The sequence below is a fragment of the Ischnura elegans genome, chromosome 9 (assembly GCF_921293095.1).
Source record: "Ischnura elegans chromosome 9, ioIscEleg1.1, whole genome shotgun sequence".
Lineage (NCBI taxonomy): Eukaryota > Metazoa > Arthropoda > Insecta > Odonata > Coenagrionidae > Ischnura > Ischnura elegans.
In genome coordinates, this window is record NC_060254.1 from 40,912,983 (window position 1) to 40,939,401 (window position 26,419).

The 26,419-nt window shown below is 38.2% G+C and overlaps 1 protein-coding gene across 3 annotated transcripts in view; it reads left to right on the forward strand.

Moving 5' to 3' along the window:
* LOC124165098 (long-chain fatty acid transport protein 4) overlaps positions 1 to 26,419 on the forward strand; it is a 101,042-nt gene that overhangs the window by 58,521 nt on the left and 16,102 nt on the right. Inside the window, exon 1 of one of the 3 annotated variants that reach the window (XM_046542387.1) lies at positions 9,683 to 9,897. The exons of the other annotated variants lie outside the window; for them this stretch is intronic. The gene's annotated coding sequence lies outside the window, so the exon portion shown is untranslated. Of the gene's footprint in view, positions 1 to 9,682; positions 9,898 to 26,419 lie in introns of those variants that run through there. 3 annotated transcript variants of the gene reach the window in all.

Below are 26,419 nucleotides of genomic sequence, written 5' to 3' on the forward strand. Positions count from 1 at the left end.
TACGTACGTATTTCTAAAAGAGATTTCAGAAGGATCACTTTAATATTTGAAGCATAAGTAAAAGCTGAGAAAAGTTCTCATTCTGAGGAGATTGGGTCAACACCAGGAAAAGGTCGGAAATTTAATATTGCTGAGTAATCCTTTCCAGGTCCGTTACTTTATCTCGGTAAGAGGAGTACCCAAATCCCTTTCGTGTGCACCAATTGAACCATACGAATGAGCAACGCTAAAGCATGATGAATTTACAATCATTGAGCAATCTAACCATTATCTTAGACGTTGGATACGAGAAATTTGTGTGTCTTAGCACTTAAATTTACGTCATAACCACAACCGTGATCCTTAAAGTCACTGTGCTCTATTTTGACAGTTTTTAAGCTTAGATTCTCCTGGTCTTAAAAAATATTCCGCAAACTGATTTCTTCATCATCTCTAAACTCAATAAAATGCATCCAAAACGATGAATGATAGTCCGCACGGGAGAATTTAAGAAAGAAACGTAAACCATCCACCATTACTATTATCCGGTTTTTCTCATTGGAATAAAAATGTTCCCACGGGAACATGACGATATTCAAAACGTAGATTATCGATGGCTCAGAGATCATTCTTAAGGCCGTTTTACACGGTACACGGAATTGCGCAGTCTGACGTATGTGTGAAGGCGCAATCAAAATTGCGTCGTGTAAAGCGGTGAATTGCGAGAACACATGCGAGAATGCGTGGATGCGAGACGGCAAAATAGCCCCTGTTCTAATTTCGTTCATGCATTCGCGCAATTCCACGCCATTTTAGAAATTAATGCAGCTCTAACCTGCGCAATTCCGTGTACCGTGTAAAACGGCCTTTATACATGGAGAAGAAAAGTTCTGCCACGAAATTTTAAACCTGGTCAGCTGATACTAATAGGAACCAAAATTACTGATAATGTGTTGATCGAAAACACACCATTTAAAACGACATAAACTTTGAGCCGAGCGCTCCGATCAGCTGCGAGTTTGCCTGTTACCAGATGCCGTAGACAAATCATGTCTTCGATTGCTTTGCCTGCCCAAAATTGCGATGCATCCAAAGCATCCGGCAACAGGATAAACTCGCGGCCAATCGGAGCACTTGGCTCAAAGTTTCTTTAGTTTAAAAATGGTGCATTTTCGACCTAAAAATCAATAGAAATTTTGGTTCCTGCTGGCATCAGATATCCAGGGTTAAAATTTCTTGACACAATTTTTCTCTACGCTGTATAATATCCCTTAAAGTTAAATTTAGGTATGCTGCTTTTGAGAGAAGGAAATTGCATATAGGAGTCAACGTTAATATGGAAATTAAAAAAAAACTTAATTTAGGAAATCGGGTAGTGATAATGAGTAGGAAAGGCATCCATACGAGTTGAATAGACAGTTAGGTGAACACAACGGCAGGAAAAAGAGATACACAAACCTTCTATAAGTAGACGATATAAGTTCGTTATAATATAAAAAACAACTAAACTTCAATAATAAACGCATAAGTTATTTTTGCACGCCTTCAAAGGTATTTCCCCAATTTTTGCGGCATCTTCATCGACACCAAGGTCAGACTGCAAACGTAATTTGGATTTGTAAGGAAGGCAGTGATCTTAGTTATTTGAGCATCGATGAAGTTATGAATTGCCTTTAAGGCAGGAATATTACATTAATTATACGAATCATCCAGTTTTAAAATAACTCTAGTATTTGCACAATATTTAAAATGCATTTTATGATTGAAAAAACAACTCAGCATTATAGCACATTAAAACTATTGAGAAATGGAAATTACCTCATCTAGCCGGAAGCAATAATTGAAGCAAAGCAAAATTAACCTGTTACCTAGAAATAATCCCTTCGCTGCAAGAAATATTACTCATCACAGAAAAGCAACCCAAGTCTCTACCTTAATCTCTTAAAAACTTGGAATTGAAGCAAACTTGAGCATTAAACTTCAAGTTCTTTCATTAAAATACCATCATAAATGCTAGTGGGCCAAGTAAAAACATGGCCCAACACATATTAAGAAAGGGTCGGTAGGTATTGCAGAAATGAATTAAATTTTTCATGCCGTAAAATTTTACTTTCAAGAGAAAATATGACGGTATTTCTAGATACAATAAACGTCATAATTTAATGGAGTGAACGGTAATGTACTATGCTGGACATTCTTCAAAGAACTCGTGAAAAGAGTAAACAATGGCGAATATACCTAAAATGAAGTAAACGAGGCATCGTATGTCACGAAGGGATGTGTCTCTGATCAACCGTTTCCTGAGTCAAAAAAATATATCTATAGGGTACTAAAATTTTGCTTCGGCTCCATGCTTATGTCGCTGTAATGTAAATGTTAAATGCCAAAAAATAAAAATTTCTAGGAGTAAACGTTATAGCAATTACAAAAATCTGCGAAAAAAGAAAAATATTTGACTGACGTTCCCATTGACCTCATGCCCACGTCTAAATATAACATTGGAATCATATCGCCGAAACACATTTCATAAGACGTGGAATACTAAAAGATTATGAGGTTGAAATTTCCCTATTCGTTTTCCTTCGTACACCTGTTTTACTACTTAGAAATAGCCGCCTTGGCTGAGAGATTTTTAACATCCCTTTCCCCCGGTTATAACATAATTATTATAACTAGAGGAAAATAATGAAAATCGGTCATGAGTTCGAGGCGTCTTGGTGAAATTTCTTCATTTTTTTAATTAAAACAGAAACTTCGAAAATTTCATACTTATAAAATTTCTCCATTTTTTATTTTATATATATTAATAATGAACTTATATTTCGATTTAAAAGATCAATTGCTTTTATAAAGCATCAAAAGCCTAGCGATCAGGGCCGGATTTAGATAAAAAGAGGCCCTATGCAATTCCACTTTTGAGGTCCTTTCTCTTTCCATTCTTAAGTTTGTAAATCACATTAGAGATAATAAAATAAATTATTAATGTGAAATACATCAACATCTTAACGGATGCACTTTTGTTTGTTTATTAGCCATATGCGTATAATTTTTCCTTGTTTTCGATTCAATGTTTTTTAGTGTTAACTGTTTTTATAGCAGTGTTAGTAATTTTTCTAACAATTTGAATGTAGGCCCGTCTTGATCTTGAGGCCCTAGGATGAAACCTAGTTAGCCGACTGAAAAATCTGGCCCAGCTAGCAGTGTTCTATTTCCTAGTAGTTATGTTCAAACGAAGTCAAAATTTATAAGCGAAGTCTCAGTCATTACAAAATCCATTTCACAGTTCTTGGTTAAATAAATTAATCGCCTTGAAATTGAATTGTGTTCGGATTCAAAATTACAGGTTTCCCAAGTTTTCTGATCAATAATTTAGTTTCAAATATATACTGTAAAACTCGATTATGACGAATTTAAGAGGACCATCGTTCTAATTCGTTATAAACGGGATTTCGTTATATCCATAAAAAAGGATTTTTGTGTTACAGGATAGCCGGCTAATGTTCCTTAAATAGTCTTTATTCAAGCAACATGTTCGTAAAACTTACCGAAGAGATCAAAGAATAGTTCGTAATAACGAGGATTTCTTATCACCCGTACTCGTTTATGCGGGAATATTAACACTGGTTAACACAGGAAAGTACAAGGGACCGCGAAATCACCTCGTTATAGGAGGGATTTCGTTACTTGCGTGATCGTTATAAGCGAGTTTCACTGCATTAGCTTTCAAGGACGTCATAACCTTGATTGGTAGCTGAGAAATACTGCATGGACTGACTGAGGATAAGGCAAGTTTACTCCGACCACATCTTTTAATAAATATGTTATGTCCTTCGATTCTCCCGGAAAGAAAAAAACCGACAAATCCACTCAAATATTATGGAAGTAGCCAGTCCGCATTCCTTCAAGGCCAGCTCATTTCCAACCCATCCCTACTCACTTTAAAGAGCATACTTTCTCCATAGCACCTCTTGCACACCATATTTTGCCCCCGATTATCGTCGCACTCATGCACTTATATATGAAGAAAGTGGGGAAGAACAAACCATGTTTTATTTCTCATGAAATATGCGCACTCCACGTAAGTAAATTGAGTAAACCTACATGCACAAATCTCCAGAAGATCCCTTAGCAATAAACAGTCTCGGATGGAATCTCATAGAAACGCACTACTACTACAAATTTAGTCTAATGTGGCGAATTTATTGGAAATGGCAGTTTAAATAAGGTACCAACGAAAAAAATAAAGACTCATGCCATGAGCTTCGGAATATCTACAGACAACGCAGTAGGGTTCATTCATAAATCAAATCGGAGCCATTTTTCAGCCTCAGGCATATGACGTTTTCTTTTTTATCCTCAGGATCCCCTAAAAAATTAGTTTGATATAAACTTTGCTGTCTTTATTTATTTCTTGAAAACAGGACTTATTAAAGTCCAACGGATAAAATCTGGACCCTTGGCTTAAGTAGGATGTTAAGAAATTAGATTAATAGAAAATTAAATTTTTAAGAGTTAAATTTGGTCCAAATATTTACTCCACATTTAGTAAATAATGTAACGTCGATTACTTATAACCGTTTTACAACAAAATTTATTTCTAAAATTTAGCAAAAAGGAGTTATTTTCTAAAATAGTAGCCTTATATCTATTTTCAACAATAACCTCCTACAGTTCAAACAAATACCTCCCCATTACTTGGAACACCTTTGTACTCTAAGGCCTGTACCATGTTAAAAGTAAAATAGTGAAACTCTGGACACTGTAGTAGGTTTTTATTTACATTTAACCGTAACAAAAACTATCCGCAAAAAACATGCAAGACCTTTAGAAAAATACTAATAAATCAACACTACTCTCTGAAGACAGTATGATTATGCAACAATTGAACACTGAACACTCACACTTATTACAACATTGTAGCCAAGCTGAAAAAGTAAAATGTCCCCTTTTGTCCCGAGTTAGATCCCTGTCCCATGCATAGGCTACTGACCGTCCTCTATCGTAAGCAACAGTTTATAATCCGAGCAACCTCGTGGAGAGTCGATTTCTCGAATAAACTCTCCCGTGCTCGACGAGTTATCACCATATCCCTATAACTCAGTCACGCCCTTTCCTGCCGGATGTCCAGTGGATGCTGTCACTCAGCTTTCTGTTCCTGCAGATGGTCATTGCCCCCATACCTCTGTACAAGTATAGGCGCAATACGAAATTTCACAAAATAACTGGAATTCTCCTACAAGATACAGTTTCCGGCGTAATTCGGTGGAAATCTTTGACATTTAACTTAATGAAAACACTTTTCTACTTTCCAATATCTTTATATCTACCGACCCATTTTTCAACAGATTGTTTCCGTTCTCAAGGCCACCTTGCAAATGGCATTATGTGCCGAAACCTGGGTCGGTATAAATAAATAAGCGTGTAAATAGAGAAGTGTTTTCATTATACTAAATTGAAATATCCGCCTTAAATCTACCCCAAAGTGCTTTCTTGATTAACAGCTTAACTCACATTATTTCTCAAACTTCGTGGCGCGAAATCTTAAAAACTCTACGGTAATAAATATCTTGGCAATGGAACAGATTCAATTTACGCGTAAGGTGGAACTATACTGCCAATAGGGAAAGATAACATATGCTTAGTCTCCACGGAAGTGAAGCATGGACAATGACAGCAGCGGAGAAATCAAGGATAGAGGCCTTCGAAAATCGGTACCACAGAAGGAAGATGAGGAACAAATGGATCAACCGAGCTGGTTAGTAATGAGGAAGTCCTAAGAAGAGAAGAAAGGAGGAGAAGCCTCACAAAGACCTTGAAAAGAAGACGGAACAAAATTATAGCCCATACAGGAGACATGGTGGGCTGATGAAGGCAATCGTCGAAGGGCAATTAAAGGGCTAGAATGGAAAAGGAAGACCTCGAATGGAATATAGAGAACAGGTAAAGAAGAATGTGAAATAGAGGAAATACGTATGTGCGAAAATATTATCTAACAGGAGAATTGAGAGGAGAGCAACGTCAAATCGGAGATCCTTAGATCCTATCCTAAGATTGGCGACCAATAATGAATCTCCACGGCAGCTAATATAAATTACACCCCGTTAGCGCCGCAGGATGGCATTATAACACGTATGCTGTTACAGGAAAATTCATTAGAATGGGGTCCTTGATGCGGATAATTATCTTCCAGTCGGACCTTGATGTGATGCTCCGTAGCGAAATACATCGAGCTCACTTATTGATTCCCTGAAAAAAATATTTATCCGATTGTTCTTTCTCTAAATAGGCTCAAGAGTCAATTATATCTTAAAATAAATTATCCCGCGACAACGAAGATATCACAATGTATATCCGGCACGCGGGCCCATCGTCCTTCAGTGTGTAATCAAAAAAGTCATTGGGCTTAGCGACAACCTTATAAACACATAAGTCATTTTGAAAAATATTTCCTCCTCAAAATATTTCAACAAAAACAACTTTACCGTGAATGTCTCTCGATCAAGTTTACTGAAAGCAAGACACTCCAGCTTAACCCCGATGACACTCGAGCTGAACCCCGATTTATAAGATTTATTTCACTAGCCCCGATAGGGCTTAATATTTGAAGCCACCAAATATAGGTATTTCACACTATAGACATAGATAGGTATTACATAAAGATAAAGGTATTTCACTTCCTTGAAGTGACTTATTTGACTGCATTAAAGTGATGTTACTGCAAAATTCATCCATGGTGAACACTAACAGAGATAAACGGAAAAGATTTCCCCTTTCAAAGCAAATGCCTCACTCCCAGAGATTGGGTCACCATTTCCCAGACGCTGACGCGCAGCTTTGAAATAGGATATCGGATGGAGGAAGACGCGCGACTCCGTTCTTTTGTAGATCACTACTCCCCGCCCGCAAACCGAAACACAATATCTTCATTGAAGCATACAACAATTGAAGCGTTGATGTGGTAGTAAGTCGGAAAAAATCGAAATTTCGTTTTTTTAAGAAGGTAGTAAATGGCCAATGGCATGGACAAGGTAGAAAGTCAATTGGTACAATATATCAATTGCTACGATTGACGAAGTTTGTACACTAAAATTAACTTCCCAATGTTGGCAAACCTCTTTCTTTCGTCTCCGGTAAAATTCACATTTGGTGACTAACCACCTTTCCCACGTCAACGCTTCAATTATAATCGCACATTTTCACCCAATCTCAATTATTTAATGTCCTTAAAAATCCAGAATATTAAATAAAACGTCGAAAACGCCGGAGGCCTACGAAAGATTGATTAATAAAAAAATCGACGGTTCTTTAAAAAAGTTTTTACACAAACAAGTTTATTATACATTCGGAAAACATTCAAATTACACAGTTGATTCGCAGATAAAAATATCAAAAAAATTACTTGCGTGAATTATTTGTAGTAAAAATTTACAAATGCACGCACATTTAAGTTTTAGGATCACCACTTGAAAAAATTCGGCTTCACTAAAATTTTTCAAAAAGATCATCTAATTACGATGTTTTATGATTGAGAGCGTGCGTTCCCATTTTACCGGCCATAGAGAAAAGTCTTGCTGCCAAGATCAAGCGAAATGGTCAACATCTCGGTTGAAAAATCGAGTTTGGATCGAGACTCTAAGATAGTGCTCGATTACCTCGATTTTTGACAATTGTTTTGACAGTCTCGATTTCAATTGAAATCGGTTTTTCCGTCACTAGAGGAGTGGCACTCGCTACAAATATTAGCCTGGAGAAATAAGCATAATAAGAGTTTTGAAAATGGAGTGAGTATTCTATTTGACTACATCGTCGTCAGCTTTGGAGGGGATGAGGGGGTTGAGATGTCGTGACGTTGTAGGCGGGGAACCAAGAAATTATAACCGTAGTGGAAATGTTAGCATCAAATTTTTCAGATATTTAATTAATTGCGGTAACTTATGAGATCACTTACATCAATTGGGCCAAGAACCTCGATATTTGTACTCATTCAACCCATACGTTCTGGTTACACGAGTTAATTCCACATCGATAAGAACTACATTCATCATCCTCCAGCCATACACAATTGATGGCACACAACTCTGACAAAAAGGGAAAAATTATTTAGCCGCAAATTACCTAAGCTACAATAATGAAACAACCTTAAAATCGCTAATTTCATGAAATGACTCTATTGCAAAAATTAAGACACTGATCGCGGATGATGAAAACCGCTAGCCGCTCGTCCTCCGTGCGCTACCATAGTGGCACTTAAGAAGACGGCTACCGCAATTTGAAATACACGCATACACAAATACGAGGTCGGACTTCGTTTGATGGAAATTTAATTAAATAAACTGCCGATAGTTGTGACTTGGCTTGATGGTGACCTTCAATTGTTCGATGGTGACACTGATTTTTGGACGAAAATGGTCGACCATCGACAATCGCTGGACTTTGAACAATGGAATGCAAATACCTCCACCCCGAATAAAGCCAATAAATTGGACATCTGGCCATCTTTGGAACGACCTCAAACAATGCTCTCCATTTATATGCATGGGGAATGCAGTGGGGAATCGTGTGAGTTGAGAAAAAAATTGATTTTTTTCTCAACTCACACAATTCGAATGATATTGATACTTGGAAGATTAATTCCTACATCCCATACAGCAGTTATTGTGCCTCGAAATGCGTTATCCTTCTAATTTCTCGCATTTTCACATTGAGAATACATATCAGCCGGCAACGTTTGGAGGTCCCGTATTGACTTCAGCACGGCTTCAACCGATCCCGTGCGCGGTGGATAGCGACTAGCATTCCATTGTTTTCAGTTCAGTGACAATCGATAACCATCAACAACCTCAAGAGTCAACTCTGAGTCAACAACCAATGAATTGTAAACAATGGAACTCTCCCCCCTCCCCTAAGTGAAGCCGAGAAATTGCGCATCTGGCCATCTAGAATTGCGCTCCATTTAAATGCGTGGAAAATCGCGCTACTTAGAATTTTTCTCAGCTTGCATCATTCGGAAAAGTATTTGAGTTGTAAAATAAATTACTTGGATCCTTAACGACATTTTGTGCACCTCAAAATGCACTATTATGTGCATCCAATTCTGCGAATTTTCTCTTTTAAAATACACTGACGTCGGCCATGTTTGGAATGGGATTTCGCCTTACTTCAACTGCTCCCATGAGCGGTGGATTGCAACCTGCACTTTTTTCATGAGTTCACTGTCAACATGTAATAACCACCGTTGATTGAGAAACCAATGACCATCATACCTAACATCGAAATCAAAATAATTGGGGCTAACTGTGCAGTTCACGTGGTAGAAGCAAGGCAAAAAGAAATTCTTCCGTGCCGGAGGCATCATCCCAGTCGCATGTATTCCTGTCGGACACCCGATAGATGCTGTCGCGGGTCTCTACTCCAGTAAGTTCCTGCAGCTGGTCACTGCCCATACACCTCAACAGCCAACCTAAGCACCAGTTCCCGGTGAATGCCCAAACCGCCTCACGCACCTCCCACACCCCCTTCCCCTTGACCTCGATAACAGTGACCTCCTCTGGGATTGTCCCACTGACGTGAGAACGGAGGTGAGGAAGGAAAGGAGGGGAGTGGGATGAGAGAGGGTGGGGGAGCGGTCGGAGAGTGAGGGGGAGAAGGAAGTACGTAGACGGAGCAGCGGAGCATCCTACAAGCTCGCGGCCAGCCAAGGAGGAGGTAGACTATTTCTGGTGTGCGGCGAATAACGAAGCTTCAGGACCCGTTGGCGGCTCGTCTCCCGGTGCATTCACCCCTTGGGTGCTGAAGTCCACGCCATAAGCGTCTGGATACCTACAAACTCGAGGACGGACGTCGTGTGATGGCGGTTTAATCGCCCGCCAGTTGCAGAAGTTGCCGCCACCGTCTTCCTCGAGATTACACCAATAAGAGGTTAGACGATGTTCAGCTTATTTTTGTTCGATATATCGATACATCGTCGGTATTTTCGACGCAAGACGATTTTATGGAAATCCTCGATTGTCGCTATCCATCGCTGCCGATGGTCATTGCTACCGTCACCTTCGAGGTTAGACGCTGCTTAGCTTATTCTTGTTCGATTTATCTATACATCGTCGGTAGATTTGACGCAAGATGGTTACCCTCGATTGTTCGATAGCTAAGCCGATTGTTGATATCCATCGTTGCCGATTGATCGTCGCTAATGTCGCCTTCGAAGTTAGGCCATTCGATTTAGCTCACGCTTGTTTAATGGTTCGATTTATCGATGCATTGTCGGAAGTTTTGACCTTAGATGTTTCGATGGCGACTCTCGGCAGCCCGATGGTAATTACGATTGTCGATATTTATTGATTCTCGATGATCGTCGCTGATCTCATCTATTTCCATGTTGGGCCATCCCGTTTAGCTTATGCTTGTTACATGATTCGATTACGCAATATATTGTCGATGGTTGTGGATTTAATGTATTTGATAGCGACCACCTATTATGTAACGGCAATCAATAATCATTGACAATTGATAATTACCTACTATCGTGCGAGACTCACCAAAGAAATAGTAACTCGTCAGTTATTATTTTGCTATCGAATCCTGATTATCAAAAATACCGCGTCGTTCAAACCAACTATAGCTGTATACATTCACGTTAAACGCAAAAGTGATGACAAGTAAGCTTAGAAAAAATAACAAAAATGCTCACTAATAGCTGCTTTCCTATGTAAATTACGATGGCATTGCGCCATAATAAGGTAATCAACCTATGAATCAACATGAATTAATGAAAAAAATATTAAGATGCTCCACCGGCGAAACACAAGGCAAGAAAAGAAATCATCAGCAGATGTGTTTGGATTTATAGTATCAAGAAAGGAGTACTACACCCTATGGTATTAATATTTTCTGGACTTGGTAGAATAGATAGATAAAAGTTATTGGAACTTCCAGTGCTTGAAATGAGAAGAACCGATATTACCATTCGAGGACGTAATGTGGATACGAAAAGACCTGAGAGCCCCTTTATTTTTATCAGTAAGGCGAACAAACTCGTATGGGTCGAAAAGTTGAAACAAACTATCGGGTGTTATATTTTAATAACAGAACATTCTTTAAGACCACTCTATATCAGTAGTTCTGGCGAAGTGAAAGTAAGGATTACCGATTGATTTTTCTCACTTCTCAATTTTGTATAATGACTATGATACTTAATGGAAAAGAAGAACTCATACCCATTGATTTTCGTAAATATCTGTTCAAAAATTGGTATTTAAGATGGTTGCTGAAGAAATTTGTCAATCGGTATTGCTTTGCCCGATATTCATACAAAGGCTAAGGTCAATTTGCACTTTCTGAATAGCACTAGCTGCACTGGCAGCAACACTTGCGCATGAATGGGATCAACAACCCGTCGAACTCAAGCGAAGTGCATCCATGCTTCACTTTGGAGACTGAGTAGAGACCGGTATTCCATCTTGGTCGAGGGGTTGGTCGAGGCCGGTTTTGACCTGGCTGCTTGCATCACTGCACCTCTGTTTCCAGAAGTAGATCACAACGTATATGATATTAATTACTACTACAATATACTGTTATATATCATTATACTATAATTATTTCCACTTTATACCATTCTTATTTAGGAGGTATAATTATGATTCCCTCACTATTGTCTCCAGAACAATCGAGAAAGATGAAGGGAAGTTAGATTTTTAGACGGTTAGATTAGGAATTTTGGACGGCAATTTCTTCCATATAATATATAAAAGAAGCGGAGACATTACAACACTTAAACTCTCTACTTCATGGCTTTAAAAATAATGCGATGGAAATTTTGGGTCATCGTAGGTAAACAACGTGATCTCACTAGTATACATGGAATTGTGTAAGGTCAAGCTTTGCGTGGATTTGGCTTCGATGTTCAATTGAGTATTTAGTTAACCATTGCCGTCCCCTTTTTTCTATCTACTCATCTTCTTTTTTTGTGTTCTTTTTTTAACTTACAATTAGTCACTAACAATACATCGCACTTATAAAGAAAGATGCCGTGGCCTTTCCAAGACCATTACTGCTTCTGGGTCAACGACAATAAAGCCATCGTACTTTATTCAATAAACAAGGCATGTTTTAATAATATGAGTAGTCGGATCACGGTTATGAACATTTAACGACTCGATTTGTATGTGGTAACACACATGTAAATACCTCATCGCGCAATCTTTCATCCCAAAATAACTCCTGCGTCTTATGGCTACGGATACGCGTCAGTGATTTTTATTGGCCGCCTTTTTCCAGTCAATTATTTGAACGTACGCTATAATTTGTAATAAGTGTTACACAAGTTCACTTCTGCAACTTCCTCGTCTTCAGAATCATTTTCTCTGCCACCTTAGTCATGATAGCTTTCATTGACGTCATTACGCCTTTTATTTCTCATGCGATTAATACTTGGGTTCAGAGACTTACGAATAACTTGCTGCATTGCTGTCATGCGCTACAATCACAAAAAATTAAATGCACTGATGCTTTTGGGGATGAAACGTATTAAGTATAATAATTGTTTATTACTCCAAAAAATAAAAGTACAGAATAGAATTAATTACATAAAACGGAGTAACTTTAGGTAGCCATTAAGGACAACCTGTTTTTTGGCTACCATCATTTGCATAGGGTCATGCTGACATAGAAACATTTGAATTGAAGCAAGCACAACATTTGAATTGAAGCAAGCACAACATTCAAATGATATAAAATTGATTATGATTGCTTTATCTCAACAATGTTTTTTCATCCATGTTTTCTTTCTCAGAAGCGCCACTTGATTAAGTTATATGTCGATTCAGATTCCCGTGAATAATGTTGAGAACTTTTAAACAACAGCTCATGCTACAATTTTTGTGGCATTTTTCGACTATCTGATTACGAATCTTTTAGTAGGATTTTTCCCTCGCTACATATTTTGTACCTACCATCCCTTCTAACATGAAGGCTAAAATGAAGTCCTTTATCTATGGTTTTTTGATTAAAAAGCGTTTGCTCGCCGGTTTTTCCGCCATCAAGGTTCCTACACCTAAGGTCGATGGTAATAATTCCACATGTTCCATTGCGCGGAATTAATTGAAAATTCTTAATAAACTCGTGGACAAATGCATACTTTAAAATTGAAAATTATAGCATATTTTATTTACACATGAATATCGCAAGACCAAGCATTCGCATCGGTTTACACTGACACAGAAAAAAAGTAAAAACCTCGTTTGATTAATTTCAAATTGAAGTTTAGCGCTGATTTTCCTTTATTAAAAGATTTTTATTATAGCGATATGAAATTTTCAAAGAGCATAAAACATTTAAAATTTAAAATTGTCCCCGAGGAAAAGTTTTTATGACACTTTTTCTATATTAGCTATTTTTTTTAATTACGAGACAGGTGTCTTAGAGCCTGTTTTTTCATCATATTTATTTTGTTTCATATAGTGCTTATGATCTCGAACTTAATGAAAAAATGTTCCGAACATGGTGGAAATGGCGCGCCAAATATTTACAATTCATAAATCAATATCATCATCATCTTTAACCTACGCTATTCTCTATTTTTTCTATATTAATCAGTGTAAATTAATAATAAATATTAGTATCATTTCGAACTCTGCCCTTGACGATATCAAATATGTACAGGGCCCTTGTTGGGTCAATTACAGTATATAATTACTTCCTTTGTTGAATGCTGTCTTTTATCTAACTTGTAAGTATTTAAATTATTGACGGCATAAATGAGGTAAAACTTAATTCCAAAAATTTGGGAGATCGATTCCAAGAAGATACAATCTTCAGCATGATATTCTGTTACTTGACAATGGCACTTAATACTACGTAAATCTGACCAAAAGAAGGATATAAAAAATACTTGTCTTCTTCCCTAATGTGTGTGAAGTTCTCTATCTTAGTCGTTTGCGATGATAAGCCTACAAGATTCACTAAAAATAATCTACCGATTCATAAATTTATTTGCATGTGTACTACGGAACAATGGCAGATTAGTGGCTCATTCTTATAATGCTCGCAAGTTTTCATAATCTCTAAGCACTTAGTTAACTCAGGATATTCATCTCTTATACGACATCCTCCGTTTCTAATATTCCTTTGTCCTTTCTTTTCCATATGCATACCATTCTCCCAAGCGTAATCGTAGGTCAGGGTCTTTCTGACCCGTGACAATGGCTTGCACAAACAGTCACCATTTCGACTTTAATCGCATGGCTTTTGTTTCATCGGCGGAACTGCATGTCAGCGCATGACGTCCAAAGTGAGGAAACAACCATCTGCAATTTGGCTCGAGGCGCCAGAGAAATTGTTCCAGGAATGGTGAGAAACCGAAACACGTGCAAGTTGTTGAGACGCATCGGACGAGCTTTAAATGTAATAGAACAATAAAGAGACAAGAAATATAAAGATAACGGTCGAGACTACAAAATCCGAAACAAATAATTAAGCGTTTGTTTTTTTTAATAAAGCTTTGCCCTCCTAGAATGCATTTTTTTAATCTCATGGGACGAACAAACCTTTTTTGTGAGAAAAATCTAATAATCATAAGAAATGATTTCAAAATCTTGATTCACGATCACAATTACGAATACAAAATATTTTTCGGAAAGAATCAGTTCTTCAGTGGAACACAATTTCATCGGAGATAATGATATTATAATCCTACCAATAAAATCTTTAAGTTATTTAGGTACATTCAGGTATTGATAGATATAAACAGTGCCATCGGCATCAAAGAGGCATAGTAAAAACAGGAACCCATTTGCAGTATATACGTACTGATTTCAATTGCTATCCAGAGAGCTAATACATAATATCTTTTAAACTCAGGTCTTGATCCCGAAGAAACCTCTGGGCTCTTGAAAGACCTTAATACTTAGGCACGCGTAACACTCATTCTCTAGACGGGATTGGAACCCGACGCCTATTGATTTCCAGGCGACCCCGACACTAATCAGGTCTCAGAAGATTGTTGCTGACACCTAATAGCAGGAATGAGTCGTAGGTAAAAGAACATTTCACTTGGAGTCACCCCTTCCACACCGAATTATTACTATCCGATGTATTCCACAGGTTTCAATTAGTATTCGAAAAATTCGTTAGAAGAAAAGTCGAAAATACGTAGGCGTTGAGCCACACAAATAATGAGGCTGGGAGCCGCTTGAGACTCGGAGGCTGCGCGCTAGGCTTAGATTACTTGAACAAATGAGAATGGATATCTTTAAGAGCGGCACAGAGAACATAATATTAGAGCCACACTATATTTCCTGGTCCGATAGAAGCGATAAATTAAGAGAGATGTTTTGCCGAACGGATAGATATGGGAATTCGATTTTTCCACGAACTATACAGGACTTTAATAAACGCTAGTCCTAACTTCGTTAGATCACTTTATTTTTTATGCTTATATGGCTGGTGTCCTAACACCCCCTGCCACACGCCTTTTAGGCGGCTTTCGGGGTGTTATGTAGATGTAGAAATGTAAAAATTAACCCTCTTAGTGCCGCGAGCCGATATATCAAATTTGAGGTAGATGATTGTTCAAATTGATAATTTTGCAAAAACTATACTCTTGGATAAAAAACAGGATTAATTATGAAATATAAAGCTAATATAATAAGAGTAAAATAAAAATCAACATGTTTATACACTAGAAAATGACGATACGGATTTTTTCTCGAAGATGTTACATTTAATTTAAAAACGTTTGGTCCAGCAGGCTTTTCCCTTCTGGCACAAAAATTCTCACGCCTCCGCATGCTGCTCTAGTGTAAGCCTATCTCCTTTCCATCTTACCCGCAACAAAAAAGGCACGGGCTCTTTCAATATTACCGCACACCTCGACCAAAATAGTTTCTTTTTCACGTGGAGTTATGGTTAAAGAGACGCATATTAATTCATTATTATCCTTGAATATTCAGGGGAGAAATTCCAAGTAAGGGACCGATAATTGTTTCAAACTGACTCACTGAAAATAACTTACGTGGAGTCCGATCAAAATAATTGTTCTCTTTGCAGTTAAAAAATCCCAGTAAAATTAACATTATACAAATTACGCTCATTCAAAAGATAGAATATTTTTTTCAATTCCATGTATATATAAAAATTCTATTGCGATATATTTTATCTTTTAATTTATGAGTTTCGGCATTTTATTGAGTTACAGCTGTAGGGAAACCAACGCAGTTCAACAAAAATGGCTCGACCACGGCCAGATTAATTAGATACGCAGAAAAATTATGACGCGAGGTCAGCTGTTGAGCAACCTTCTGATTTTATACATTTACGCCCTTGAAAACCATTAAAATAAGCATGAATTTCCATTTTTGCATCGCAAAAACACGATACTACTTATCGCGCCCAAACCAGAAACAAACAAGGATATTTTTATTGAGCCAAATGATTCTCTAAAAAGGAGCCATTTTAGAATTGCACTAAACGTCTTGCGGTCAAGGTGGTCCTGATTTTCTCACATACTCCTAAATAGAGGGGTGTGATGGTCAGAAACAAATTTACATATAATGTTAATCAAAGGTGACCTCAAATATATTTCGCCGTTTTCATTACACAGATAGTAAGGAATCATACCACGCAAGTTCAGGAAAGTTAAAAGTGCTCAGCTTGGGATGTATAAAATGTTTTTTTTCCACTTGAATTAGTCCGCACGATTAGGATATTTCTACCGGCCTTCCACAATTACTCCCAAAACCTATGTACTCTGAGGGTCTTTTATCTTGCTATGGTAGTTATGCGTAGGTTGCGCTTACCACTATCGACGAAAAACGCAATCTGTTGTATTTAAGATAAGGGGGTTGGTGAAGAGCCCTTACTTCGATTTATAGCAAGAGAGAGATTGCGCACGATCGAAAACTAATAAGACTATTGCATATTACGTATATCCTCATCCTTGAGAAGAGGAAAGACAAAAAGTTCTCGTCGAACAAGCAATAGCCCCAATCTAATGCAGGTACGATATTTTTCTCCGACTATTGTCCAAGGATGGATTTTTTCCTGGAACTAAAAATAGATTAACGTCATATGGACGTTAACCTTCATTGCTGCCACAGGGATATAGGTTTTTCCTATTGTTGTTCATTTAAAGAGAGACTCGCTCAGCACAAAATCCTATCCAGGCTGCGTTGAACACAAAATATCACTTTACATATATATAGTTTCCAGTAGTTAATTTTATCAATCACAGTAAAGTGATATATAGACTGTATAATCGATTATACAATCTACTATTTTAATACGCATTCTTATTATATTTTGCAATCACATAACCGTCCATAAAATTCATATCCAATGCTTTTTAGCCAACATAGGAATCACAATATGCAGTAATTTCATTTAGTGAATGGCTACATTTAAAAACCGCTCTTGCTATTAAATAAATTTCAAGATTCATGCAGTGATAATTGTCGATACTGTAGCTGGCATCTTCTTCCTCGAGGCTTATTCTAGAAATTCGCATTCGGGCGAATAATAATAATGCATCTGCGACGGGCAATGGAGGGCCGTCATGCAGTTTAAGCAGATGAGTTAATTATCTGCTTTAAAAACAAATTTTATCAGTTCATGAGCACCCAGTGCATTATTTGTTTTCGCTTTTATCTTTGGCGAATTATCTTCGGCAGTTTCGAAAACTTTACGTCATAACATGGCACTAGAAGCAGTTGAAGGAGGTCAGTATCGTCTTGAAACCGGTCTAGAAACTGTTCCAAAGAATTTCCAGAGGCAAAATAATTCGAATTATCTTCAAAGCAGTCTGCCATTGGCGATTGCAACAAAAAATTTTGTTTTCAAATAATCGACATTTGGATATCAAAATCTAATGCGCGAATATGCAAAATCATTTTGTGGTGTAACTTATAGCATACCTCATCGCCACTTGGGAGATCCAGGTCTGTGTCCTATCCGGTCAAATCAGATACGGTTTTAAGCGTATTTCTCACTTGGTGTTTACATATTTTATCTGAGCTTGTGATACACTCCATATCACTTTTTCCCACATAATTGAGGGTACAAACCCTCTGCTAAACATGTACGTGTTCATTAAATTTGTTGCTGACAACTCTCACTTCTTAGATGTAATTATTTTCGTAGATGTGATATTTTTAAATTGAGATACAGGCGACTGGGCCTACTCTGCTAACATGGAAAATTTCAAGATGATAGCATAAGTTTTACGCGAATCATCCATCACCAAAAAATAACGATATAGAAGGAGGTGTTCGTCCTCTTAATGGGCAAAAATTACCTGATGAAAATTTCGGATATATGGCTAAACTGGAAGGAACTCCAAAGTTTAAATGAATTAACTCCTAAGCAGGGTTGAGAGAAGTGAAACTTAACTTCTATCGTAAGAGGAGATTAAATTTTAAATTTCACTTGTGTTTATATTACGCGTATTTTTTCAAATATTTTACCATGATAATTCTCTTGATAACAATATTGTTTGAGTGTGCTGCAGACTGTATTGAATGAGTTAGACAAGCGTTGCGTGGAGTATGGCATGGGCATTGATCACAAAAATACATACCAAGGTTATGCGGTTTTGTAAAGGACCGCAAGCTAGGATTTTGAAAATCAAGGTTAAAGTTGGTGGGAAAAAACTAGAGCAGGTACAGCAATTCGCCTATTTGGGCAGCACATTAGAGGAAAACGGATACAGCAGTAAGGACATCAGGAGGAGAATTGCGTTAGCAAAGGAAGCGTCCATGAATAAGAAGGAGCTTTTAGAGAGGATCGTTATGTAAGACCTAACGAAAAGGTTAGTGAAAAGTTTGATCTGGATAGTTGCGCTCTACGGTTTGGAAACGTGGACACAATGAGGAAGGAGGCCTAGAGAATACTGGAGGCGTTCGAGATGTGGGTGTGGCGAAGAATGGAGAAGGTGACGTAGACGGGTAGGAGGAGGAACGACGAAGTGCAGGACATGGTGGGTGAGGAAAGGCAGCTTCTAGATGAGATACGGAGGAGACAGAAGGTACGAGAACTGAGCGGAGAGGGGATGTTGAAAATAGTGTTGGAGGGTATAATGTTTGGTACACGAGGGAGAGGAAGGATAATAGGATTTTATATAGAGTGAAAGGGAGTAGGCTTTATAGTGAGTTGAAGAGGGAGGCACATGTAGGAAGGGGAGGCTGCCAGAATGATTCCTAGGTGCTCCATCGAAACCTACCTTTATCGATAGAATAGTAATAATAGGGTAGTTTCCTTCATCAAAGAAAACGAAAGGCATTGACTGCGATTCGTTACCCACCATTAGTGTATTCATAATATACAAATTATTTGGTTTTATAAATCCCAGTTTAGACGAATGGCAATGGTCAATTTTAACCGCATTTGAAAAAGGCCAGATTGGCGCCCATGCGATGCCACTCCACGTGACGTCAGAGGGACCTAGTTTCTATACGAGTAGATAGAAGTTTTATATCGTCTGAGATTACCAATGCATGCATGAGGCACAGAGCTCAGGGAAACATCTCTTAATAATCACTTATTAAAATTGTCTAAGGTCGGAGAGGTTCCTTCGTTTGATAAGGTGGCAATAATCCATTTTTGAGCCAAGCACTACCTGCTAGGAGGGTACTCTGCTACCTGCTAGCAATCTGCATCGTATCAGCGCTCAAAGCCTCGACCCAAGGTCACCTCTCAATATGGCAGCGGGAACCAGACTGACGTCACACGGGCTTTTCCCATCATTCATACTTAGCCGTCGCGTTTCCACGCGCTTGAAAATTTTCACTTTTCATTTAATCGCGAAAAATAGATATCGTCATTTTAAAACCTAAAAGCTTGAAATGCGTACTCCAGGAGTAATAATTTTTCGATTTAGGCAATAAAAAATATTAGGAAACCACACTATTATACTTAAAGCCAAAATCGTAAAATAACTTTGCGTCGAATTAGTCAAGAATGATGTCCGTTTCCTTTTTTCTCTTATAATTAATCAAAAATTAAATAACGATCGATATAAATGCAAAATTAATGCACACATTTACACACGCAGATAGCTAGAACGCTTATTTAGTAAAAACCTAGTCACGAAATCACATTTGCGTGAATTAATCATAGAGTCGAGTTTTCGAATCGTTATTTAAGCATGAAAATACGCTCCACTCAGCAGAGTCACAAATATTTTGAGAACGGAGAAATTCGAAAATCACCGTTGGAGCGAGCGAGGTCTATAATTTGAAGTGACCCACAAAAGGATTTCTAGTTAACTTCAGATGCCATTCGGCCACTGACCTTGTATTTTAGACGTCTATTTTGGGCGTTTTCCGGCCACACAGATGTTGTTTGAACGCTTATAAATGTCTCATTCCCAGTCACTCCTTTTTCAAGCAACAGGAAAACAAGGAAAAGAAAACGGCGAACGAAAACAAAATCGTGCTCTTCCCTCCACCATCGGGATCACAAAGAAGGAAGAGCTTCCAGTTAAGTTTATCGCTAGCACCCCTCAATATTTATTTCCCCCACAAATGCTTTTTAATACTCCTATCGCTTTGATGAAAAGAAGACGTTGTCTGGAATTGAGCGAAATATCTCCGTTCGACCGGAGTTAAATGAGACAAGTATATCTCACTCGACGGCCTAAACCCTTTCGCACATAAGTTGATGACCTCACCAACGCTTGCCCACGGGCTCAGCGCTTCTCCGCTCCACCTCGACCTTGCGCACAGTATCAACGTGGTTCCTTGTTGTTTACCCTCTAAGAGCGATTCCTTCCCGCACTGGAAGACTCCCTGAACGCGTAAATGAACCAGAACTCCGATGACGTCAACAACTCATGAAAAGGGCGCGGAAACTTTCGCGTTTTATTTCAATGGTTTCATTCCACTATTTAGTTGAGTGAAAAAGATTTGTTTTTTCGTCGTAAAATGTCTTTCCATTCCAACTAATTTTTCAATTCCATTCCGTGGTAAAGTTTCTTTCATCAAATTACGATTACGGATCTGAGTAAATGACCTCTCCATTCTGTTATTCGCGCCGATAAAAAGAACGCTCAATGTCGGTTTTAACTGGAAGACTAGTTTGGATAAGAGAGTGCAGAGCTCGTCCCGAAATAAGCTTCAGGCATATGAATTTCACACATCCAGGGAAAGGGGACCAGCCTCTTTTTCCCAAGGCTACCTCCCGCCGCGAATATTTTTTTTTGTACGGTGCGCTTTTGACCCATTTCATTAGTAGTCTGATGCTGATACCCATTAGACCCCTGCTCTCCATATTGTGGCAAAGTGATGACAATTAATACTTTCAAAAATTCATTTTTCGTAAAAAAAATTACCACTTAAACGCTCCGGAATCTTCTTCCAATGGTGGAATAAAGTCATTTTTAAAATCCCTCAGTAATCATTTATACTTTAAGAAAAGAAAAATTATCTAGAAAAAAATATGTATGCATAAAATTTTCACGTAAAAAAATTTTCAATAAATACCTCATTAAATAAAAATAGTATTAATTTTAGAATGGAATTGAGAATTCGATAAAATTTTCCATAGATTTTCGTGCCCGTTCACTTACATATTTTTTTCATTAATTACATTACAAAGTGATAAGTTAATAGAGGCTTCATATGAGAACCCCATTTTCTCAGTAATTAAATACGCATGCTGTTAATTCGAATTTTGACTCATACCAGTACGATTCTTTCTACAAGGTCAAATCTATTTAAAAGCATAAATACGTTTACCGTGTTTACCATGGATGAATTTCCAGAGTAATAACTTTAACGATTGTCACCTACTTTTCTGCCATGATGTTCGACCTTTCTACGTAATCGGTATCTGGAACACGATTCTATGCTAAGAGTAATGGGTGAGGGACGGGTTATAAGGTTTCCAGTAAAATTAATGTCAAGGAGAATAAGAAGAATCATAATCCACCTGAGAGCAAAACATTATTTCGGTCTAGATGGCAATAATACATGCAGAAATCCATTCATATAACTAATCGTGCACGGCGATAACCCCAACCTGAATAAGAATACCAGCAGAAGTCTGGTGAGAAACCAGTTTCGATTCACGGTCAAAATCCCCACCTGCGAGGTGAAGCAAGTTCCCTTCGGATAGAAATCCTTGGCATTCGAACATTTGAACTTGACCGTCCTCAACGTTATCCACGATGTCGGAGTCACGTAGACACAGGTTTTATTCACGAATTTAAACTACCCCTGCACCACAGTTGTGAACAACCTGCCCACGAATAAAAGTTATAATACCCGATTTTCGTCAGGCAGGGCAACAGCAAAGTACATTTTAAATCGATTGAAAACCGAAATTTTATTTTATTTATTTTATTTTATTCTCAAACGACCGGATACAGCTCTTGTTGGCCATTTTACACCGGGGTGTTCAACAAAATGATTGCTGAATAGTGTACCCATAGCATAATTGATTGATAAGCGCAAAGTTTTTGCTCGTACTTATGTTAAGTTGCGGGATGTAGGTAGATAGATATCTCCGGAGTCATACTAATTTTCAACAGGATTGCTGATGCATAGTTGTTGAAAATTACACCCTAGCATAAACCTATAGAGCTATAGTGATTGCCCCAAAATGGTGTAAAACATGCCATTTGGGTAAAAGATAAACCTAGTCAAACACTCTCAAGTTGCCTTGAAGTCCAGCCAGCAAAGACCAACAGGCCAAAAAATTAAGAAAATTATTCTAGTAGCCTTCAATTATTATTATTTTTAATTAAAGACAATAGCCATGAACAACATAATGAAACACCGGACAGGTGGAGCGTGGCCAGTTGTTGGTTATCGCACAAAGTTGTCAGCTCTCATTAAGCTTATCCTTACACGTTTTTGGAGAATAACCCGAAAGTTTAGTCAGTAGGTAAACCTAACGACCAGATTTTCCACCGAATACTATCTCTTCCAACGATGTAGTTTTTCATGTTAGTTTTACGGTCGTAGATGAAGTTTTAATCGATTTTTATTTAGTTTACACGGCGTTTATAATCATTCAACCAGCACTAAACAACGTTTTACATTCACTAGCAAATAATAATATTCGATAAAATTTATAAGTGAGTTTCGTGTCAAGCAATTGGCTAAAAAATGTATTATCATCTCGCACCAATACCATTAATTTTAATAAGAAGAGTTTAATAAGAAGTTGCTATGTGGAGAACACTTCAAGTGCAGCTCTCCGTCCGTCGGATGGGACGTTAAGCCGTGGTCCCCTTGGCGCCTTTCGTTAAAAGCAGACCAATGACGACGCCGGGTTTCCCTCCATCCTTCCTCCCCTCATGGAGCAAATGACCTACCTGTCGGTCGCTTCCTCCAAATACCATACCATTCCAAAGAACTTTACTTTTCTTGGGAGGCTAGACGAAATAAGGACGGAGGCATTTAAAAAAAAATAAGGTGTACGAGCGGAAATGAAAAAAAGACTCCCGTTACAAGGACCCCGTTCCCTGCGACGACCTAGAACGACCGCTTGCGCCTTGTGCAGTTTACGAGGAGGACGGCTATTGAGAAGAAATATCGATAGACATCACAGATTAATGTAAGCTATAATAAACGCTAACGGCTGTCTTGATTATTTTCGTATTTTGCCAATGGAATTCTAAATTTGCATGCTCTTCCTAAAATTATAAGTTACCCACTTAATTTAAACAACGCAAATTCAATAATACGCTGATATTCTAATGGAAACTCAAAATTTGTGAGATTGTTGATTCGTATTGTTCGTTATTTGTGAGATCAATCGTATTGTTGATACTAAAAACTCTCGCTTTATTTAAGATCAAAGAATAATTATTTCTGATAATTTTAATTGCAAATTTTCGTTCGATCTTAATTATATAATGTCCTTTCAAAACCAGAGATTTAATAAAACGGCGAGGGACAAGTGGAAGGCAAGAACGGAAAAAGAAGACCTCGAACAAAATATATGGAACAAGTAAAGAAGGATGTGAAAGAGAAGAAATACGTAGGTGTTAAAAGATTAACTGATAGGAGAACTGAGTGGAGAGCTGCGTCAAACCAATCCTAGGATTGGTGATAGTTTTCCGGGTTTACACCGCGTTGATTCATATTTTTTGTCCGCAAAACATGAATCAACGCGGTGTAAACCCGGAAAACTATCACCAATCAACTCACCGCGGAAGCCTCCGTAATAATTCAATCCTAGGATTGTTGACCAGTGACGATGATGCCGAAAAGGCTGGATACCCAAGAAAATGCGTTTGCATAGCAACTGCAAAGTGCATCCAAAAAGTATTTGCGTCGCCATATCTCAGTAACTAAGGAGTTGCGACTTGCGACCCCATCTTTATGAATGACAAGAAAATGCTTAAAATGTCTCGCCTATACTGTCTCCTGAAGTATTGGAGATTCCTCCTGAAACACCCTGTAGAGTGCGAAAGATCCACAGAGAAAAAATCATTCGCCTTGACCGGGATTCGAACCCGGGTCCCCCGATTTCCGGTCAAGTGCTTTAGCCAGTTAAGCTACCGAGGCGTCATTCTTCCCTGTGGATGTTTTCGGACACTACCGGACAAGATGTAATGTCCGAAACCGGAACTCTCGACCGGAAATATTTTCCGGGTTCGAATCTCGGTCAAGGCGAATGATTTTTTCTCTGTGGATCTTTCGCACGATTGTGCATTGCGGGTGACTCCCGTAAAAGTTATCACCGCGGCTAGTCCCGGTATACCTTAAACTAACCTGTAGAGTGCTAGTCAGGGAGTAAGTTTTTACTTCAGATTAATGGAAACGTTTCGGTGATTTCTTTCACCTTCATAAGGGCTTTGTATACATTCTTTTATGATAAACTCAGCGAATAGCTGTGAACTCTCTTTCTGAATTGCTAGATTGGCCACACTAACAGTGGCGGATACAGATGGGGGGCGCAGGGGGCGCGCGCCCCCCCTTGTGGGGCCGCCCGTATTGCCAAACATTGCATAACCACAATGTTAACTTTTTTATATCACAAGATGGCATTGTCTTGTATTTTTACATAACCACTTTAATTAAAACTTTCTTATGCTTTGCATGTGACTTGATTTTTTATCACGATAAAAGTAAAGGCAACTAAAGGTATCTTTTACGCCCCCCCGCCCCCTCGAATTTTTTCTGTATCCGCTCCTGCACACTAATTCATTCATTTTATTTTTTTAAACCTAAACTCGGTCAGCCCTGATGAAAGCGAATAAAGTAAACCAGACTTTGGCATTTCTCTGACACGAAAAATCATTTCCTGACCAAAACATGACAAAACATAATTGCAAAAAAGTGGTTGATGAATGTATGTACTGCAAATATCTAAGCCAGTTCAGCAGTACAAACGGTATAATTAGTCGATGTGGTAAATCAAAATGTTGGTGTTATATTACAATTTTTTATCTTTCATAATATCCTCACAATGTGATTCTGCCCAACCTATGCTTAATATAAATACCTTTTCTATCGAAATTTTCTCAGTGAAATGTCAGGTACATTCGAGAGGAATTCCCGTAACTTCCCAATGTACAAACAAACCGGATAGTTTGCGACTTTTCCGTATAATGCATTAGCGTGCATATTACGCATACTCCCAATTATACCTACTCAACATTATTAAAAATAATTAATATTAATTACTAATTATTATGCATCTCTACCTCTATTAATATTGCTCTATAGTTAGAAAATTCCGTATTTAAATCCATTATTTCGTATATCAACGTCCTTAAGGAAAGGTTGCATCTTGCACAATTCGTCCTCAAAATGAATGCAATCATCGATGCTCCGTCGATGCTCCACCTCCGACTCGGACAGTTTGAAAAATCGGCCATTGCTGAACACTGTGTCCAGGAAAATCACAATATCCACTGGGAAGAAACTGCCCAACTTGGAAGAACACGGGGCTATTGGGACCGTATAACTAAAGAAGCCGTGGAGATCCGTCTTCACCCCAAAAATATCAATAGAGATCGAGGACTGCAGCTAAGTAGCGCTTGGAACCTGGCATTAAATAGGACGAGGAAGGAGGAAAAATCCCGGACCAATCAGAGACCACCTAGGTGAAGGAGGAGGGTATATATATCGAAACACCGCGACAACGGCATCATCAGCCCTGAGGATGTTGGGAAAGTCTCCCAACGAAACGTCGGCCTACACCATGCAGACCCTGACCCGGTTGGAAACCCGAGAAGCTTTCATCCAATTGGTGGTAATAGTAGTAGTATTTATTTTACACGATACGTCGGCGGCTAAGGCCATTTTGAACCGAAGCAATTGATGGGGAGAACCAGTGTATGGCCACCAGAATGGTTTCGAAAGGAATCGAAAATTTTCCTTGAGACATTTAGAGAACGACTGAGTTAAAAAAGATAATAGTTTTAGTAAAGGAGGTTTCCAGATGAAAGAAGCTATATATCGAGTATTTTGAGTAGAAAGGGGAATGAGAAATTATT